Here is a 6,537-nt window from a genome sequence, read left to right as displayed (position 1 = left end):
TATCTGAAGAGTTGATAGTGTACAATATCTGTATTTTATTTTTTTTATTCCCAATCTAGTAAAATATTGAGAGAGCCAGAGTCACCCAATGGGAATAGTTCTGCAAGTACCAAAACCTCACCTCCAGTCGCCTGCCTCTTAGATACGTATTAATTTACAAGGGGAATAGGACAGTTTAGCACATGAAAAACAGTTTACCCAGCCTTAATGCCAAAAATTATCTATACTTGTTTGTTCATAAACATCTGTTTTTATAAATATTAATGGCTTTTTAATAAAGAACATCTCCTATGATCCCATAAAATGCAAAACCTAATTTCTTTTCTCAAAATTAATAGTTTTCAATGGAAAAGGAAAGAAAATTAGAATCATCTGGAAAGACTTTAAAGTTACAAATCCCTGTTTCCATACTCTATCATTCCTAATTCTCATAACCCTCACTCCTTGTAACAATGGAGGTAAGCTTCACAGTAGAACATGTCACCTAAACTGTTTGTCACATCATCCTCTTACACCTCCCTGCTCCCTATTTTCCCCATTCCAAGACAAGTACTCAAAATGAATCCTTAAAAATAAACAAACAAATTTTATCCTGTTTCTAATGCTGTGGAATAGATATTGTCTAGGTTTAGTGACCCAAATTATGCTGATATTTAGAAAAAAATTCCAAACCTACCTGGAAAATTTATGACAATTTGTGCAACTTATTTTTGCTTTATCTTAGTCAGGTATCTGACTATTTCTTGGAATGTATTCACTTTGAAAACTAATGTTTCATGAAGAGGCAGGAGGAATGTCATGTTTAGAATCCCAGTATTAACTTTTCCCAGTGAAGACAAAATGAAAGACAAGGGCCTAAATGGATATTACATGGGAATGTCATGTTAAAATTCCATGTAACTAAAGCTAATTAAAATTGCCCAAGCATTGCTGAAATGAGTCTTTCACTGGGTAGATATGCTCTGATTGATCTAAGGTACTTCTAGCTTTTAGGGTCTGTGATTCTGTGCAAATGAGTCAGCCACATGAGATTCATAGAATGCTCTATCAATCTCGTATTTGGGGGCCTATGAAAAGACAACAACGTAAAGCCTACATAGTCTCCTTTTATTTTTTTATCGAGAGTAGTAAAATTTATTATGCTCTTTTTCAGGATAGAAATTACAACAGCATGTCCCAAAAAGCTCTCCACGAAACACTAAAACACTAGTTCAGAGAAATGCTACACACACACACACACAACATTTCCATGGCAAAGTAAGTTTGGGAAATACTGAATATCCTTTGGATATGCTAAATTATTCATTGGCATATTATATTAACAACTCCAGTAAGTGCTGGAATAAAGAAATGTTTACTTTACCCCAATATTTTCTACACTTATTTGACCACCAAAATGTTTTCAATATAGTACCTATTATGAAACATGTTTTGAAAAAATCTGTAATAAAATGATTAAGCTTTGAGAATAGCAGAGATACAGTTTACTTCATATTCACCAAATGTCATAATCCAAAACCCTCTACTTGGTGGGTACACCCATTAAATTACTTGTGGACTGAAGTCAGAATATTTACACAAATTTAAGTGATAGTATAGATATATACTTAAAGGCTGATTTCAGGCTAGTTCATACACATCATCTGTAAAAATCATGTGTTTCGTATTCTCTCTTAAGTCTAGTGAAAGTTCCAAAGAGCACTTAAAACTATTTAAACAAATAAATTCTGAGCAATCAGGAAAACATTTTGTAAAATTTGGACACGCTCCTGGAACTCCACATTGTCACCACGACCATCCTGAATCCCACAGGGGCCACCACACCCACCATCCCCACAACCACTATGGTTCATCACCCAGACCTACACCGACACCTGATAATACTGTAAGCCTCAGTTCTCAAGTACCACTACCCACTTCTAGTTCTTCTCCAACTGTAATTCACACCACCACCACTGCTGCTACCATCATGGACACTTAGATGGTTCTGATGCTGTTACTGCACTAAATATTCTTTGTATTGAATTTCATTTAATTCTCGTAGCAACCCTATAAAGCAGACTTCATTGTATCCTTTTTAAAGATGAGGAAACTGAGGTTATGAACATTTATGTGACATTGCAAAGATCACAAAATATAAATGGCAAACCAGTCTTCAAACTCAGATCCATTAACTCGAAGATCCCAGCTGCTAATGTCCTACCCAGTATTTGAATATTTTAAAACAATTGGAGAAATAAGAGCTTATGTACTTTTAATTAATAGCTTGTGGTGTTTTCTTTTGTTTTAATGGATTATGAAAAACTGAATATGCATATATTCGTGACCACTTTCTCTCACCATTTTAGTTTTAACAAAAATATAGAAAAAAGATACAAAAATAAAGGGTTGTAGGTTTTCACTGCTTCTTTAGTTTTGCTATACTGTAAAAAATTTCAAAGGTAATTTGATTTGTAAATTTGATCACATGCCTATTGGTTTCTTCTTTACTTCTCTGTAGAGTGACAGCAGTATTATCAGCACCTTTACTCTTTCAGATAGTTCTATATCACACAAAGTACATGTCCAGGAAAAAAAAATGTGAATGCAAAAAAATAAAAAATTGTTTGAAGTCACCCTAAATAGCATCAAGTTATAATTTTATAAAGCTTAGAAATTACTTTTCTTTTTTATGCAAAACATAAGTGCATTAGTCATAACCAAACAATTACATATATATGATTTTTTGTAAAATGTAATTCTATAAAACACATATGTACATATAAAATTACCACCATGATAAAAGTTACAAAGAAGAGGTGCCAATACAATTCTACTTTCAAAGAGATCATAATTTAATAAAACATATTTTCAAAAAGCATAGAAAGAATAAGTAAATTAAATTTCTTCATATCTACAGATATTCTTTTTCTGAATATCTCAAACACTATTCTTTCATGTAAAGAAGTATTTTCTCCAGAGATTATTCAACTGAAACTTTACACCATTTCATGAATCACTTCATCCAAAAATACATTAGGTCACTCTCTAGTTGATAAATTAATTCATCAAAGTTATTTAGAAAAATTACCTAGATCTAGAACAGGGAACAGAATGCAAATGCAAATAACTCAATCATTATGCCATAAAAATTCAAGTGGCAAAGATAGAAACAAGGCAATTAACTGAATAACTATATTGGGAATCTGTAGTAAATACTATACGCAAGGCACGAACAATAGTAAGCAAACAAAGGAGGGAGATATTTATTCCCCTTCAGGGAGAGCAAACACTTAGGAAAATTATTATAATAAGAGCAATGAGTTATATAGAAAATTATGGGTAAACTACTATAGGAGACACAGATAATTACAAAATCTTGGTATTGAAGGGTGTAAAGTGATATCACTAACTAATAAGACACAACCTATTCCTGAAGAAATAAGAATTAAAGGTCAATAATGCACAAAGCTATGATTAAGGTCATAAAGATTGATCTCCAGATTGTAGTGTGGAATTTCACTGAGGTGATGAAATAAATATTTTCATGGAAGAGATGAAAAGGGAAGGAGTGATTTTAACAGGCAGAAAAATATAGGACGCCCATGTGTGGACAAAAATACAGCAAATGCATGGCGCTAGGAGAAAAAATGGCATTCATATTCACATACTCCAAGCATTTAATTAAATATATACACATGCCAGGACTGCAATTCTGGGAATATAAAAATGAATAAAATACATACCGCACTGTCAAGCTGCTCCTAATTCTGTGAAATCCAAGTCGGTCATATAGGTAAGACATACCTAGAAAAAGAAATGTCAGAATAGGAAGTTATAATCATATTGTCAAGAAAGAGGATTAAAAGTTTGGATTAATTCTATAGAAAAGAAAAATTAACAAACATTTATTTATCTACCACAGATTATTATAGAAAATATATTTTATAAATAACAAAAGCATTTGGTTTCTTACGTGAGCCAAACTCTTTTCTAAGAGCTACACATATAACTAATACTCACCATAACCTTATAATTCCCATTATTATTGACACTATAAAGAAAGGAAAACTGAGGCACATAGAGGTTAATCAACTACCCAAGGACACATAGTAGGCAAATGAAGAGCAGGCATTCAAACCTGGCTAATGTAGCCCACAATATTTTCTTCTCCCACCAAAAATGCCTAGGGCATCTGGAATAGAGAAACAAATCAGGAATCCAATGTGATGGTCCAGTCAGCTTTGTGTTCTGCTTATTCTGGAGTTTTATAAGGGAAAGATTTGTTCAGCTAGGACTGTGTAGACATCACATTAATGTAATTCATGTTGTCTTTATCATTAGCAATGGTTTAGAGCACATTTCTCCTCAAAACACAAGGTCTCCTATATATTTACTATTGCATAGTAAAAAAAAAAAAAGAGAGAGAAAGAGGGAAGAGGAAAAGGGGGAGGAGAAGAAGAGAAACAGGGGTGAGCAAAACTTAAAGGAGAAAAGCAGAAGGAGAAGGAAGAGTGATAAAAATAGATATATCATGAGGGAAACCCAAACTCAGACCAGAAGAAAGAAGCGCAAGGAAGGCAAATAGAAAAGGAGCAATCAGATGTGAGAAAACTAAGGAATTTTTCATAAAAGTCAAGAGGAGGAAATGGTTTAAGAATGTTAAAAAAAGAAAATATTTTAAAAAGAGAGAGAGAAAAGGAAAAATAAGAAAATGAGAACAAGAAGCACATGAATAATAAAATGTTTGGAAATAAGAGTCTCAGCATTCTCCAAATTATAAAAACGGTAAGGGGTGAGGGTAAGCAGCAAAAAAGGCTTTCTATTAAAGAGACCAAAAGAGCTAGGCTGATGGCTTGAAGAGGTAATGCAATCAAGAGCATACTTTAGTTTTAGGAATTACTTCAGTTGAAAATAAGAAAATGAATGTTTAATTATAAAAAGATGATAATTATAACAAAAAAACTGCATCTCAGAGAGCAGAAAGAATTAGACTTTCACAACAGATTGCCTCTTTACAAGAAATAAATGATTCGCTCAGTGAAAGCTATTGATTCTTCCTCAACCCTCAATCTCAGGGACACGAAACTGACTTGTCATCCTCTTGCCTGCTGTTTCCCAGTTGTGGTAGATGGTACTAATGTTCTCAATCACTTACTTCCACCTCTTTTATAAAAAGAAGATTTTAGATTTCTAGTCATTGCCATATGTCTTGCAGGGCATCCTGCGTTCCCTGTAGAGCATACGTCCCTAACTCATTGACAAAATGGTACCCTAATTTGCTTTGGCATTGAAATGTGAGCTCATCACCATTGGCAAGTGGAAAGCAGGAATTTCATCACTCCTGCTCTCTTGTTTTACTTTATACTACAAGAGCTGCATGTCCTAAATAGAGACTCTATCTTCAACCTGGGTCCTGGAAAAAGAAAACACATGATGGAACTGCAGAAACAGGCTGTCAACAATTGCCAACATGAGAGAAATAAATGTTTGTTTTATTAGTCACTGAGATGTTTGTTGTTGTTGTTGTTACTGCAGTAAAGCTAACTAGCACAGAGAACATTACTCTTTCAATGTTCTAAAAAACAGTTCTCACTTCAATGAAGCCTGTGACATTTAGCCATTCCTCTTCCTTCCCTTCTGTATTGTTGCTATCAACATTCAATACTGCAGGAAGTTGGTAATTATAATTTTGCATTCTTTTTCTTATAGGAGGTTCCCAAAATTATTAATAATAATCTGTTGGTCCCTAAATCTGCCTGTAATGGGGACAAAAGGGAGCTATTCAATTTAAGTTTATCATTTTACAAAGGAAGAAAATAAAGTCCTGAGAGGCTAATGAACTTTCTTCCAAAGCTATACTGTTCATAGATACCAAGGTCAGTTCTGGAACTGAAGTCTTTTGATTTCCATTTTGGAGAACAATACACTACTGTCTCCCAAATATAAAGTTGTTATTTAAGACATTTGTACTAGATTTAATAGATTTTATTTATTTGAGTCCTTCCTTATTTTTTAAGTAACAAATTCTTATCAATAAATTACGAATAATTTTTTTAGAAATAAACCTTATTAAACAAGCCTAATATGGTCTTAGTACTGACGCTCTCAGCTCTTTTCTCATTTAAAAACCTGAATGTTAATTTCTTCCTGACTAGGTCTTAGAGTTGTTTTGCATATTAAATGAGAAAATAAATATAACATGATTTACCAACTAACAAATATGTTACATTTTGGGGAATTTTTTTAAAGTATTGGATCTTGTTTACAGAGAAAATTTGTATACAACCAGATTTTTAAAAAATAATGTGAAATTGTGACAAAGGAAATATATTTTCAATAATGAGATAAAGCCAGAATATTCCCCAAGAGAGATTTTGGGGGGGAAAAAACAGAAAAACAAAAAACTAAATTTGTTTGGTTATATGAGAGTTATCAATCAAACAAAGTCCTGATTAAAAGGCATTGTACACTTATTTACATTCACAGATTAGAGAGATTCGGGTTATACTGTGAAGATCATTTTCATACTTACTACAGAATAATATACTTCCTAGT

This window comes from Rhinolophus sinicus, linkage group LG02 (genome assembly GCF_036562045.2).
Source record: "Rhinolophus sinicus isolate RSC01 linkage group LG02, ASM3656204v1, whole genome shotgun sequence".
NCBI classification, from domain to species: domain Eukaryota; kingdom Metazoa; phylum Chordata; class Mammalia; order Chiroptera; family Rhinolophidae; genus Rhinolophus; species Rhinolophus sinicus.
This window is presented reverse-complemented; position numbering follows the sequence as displayed.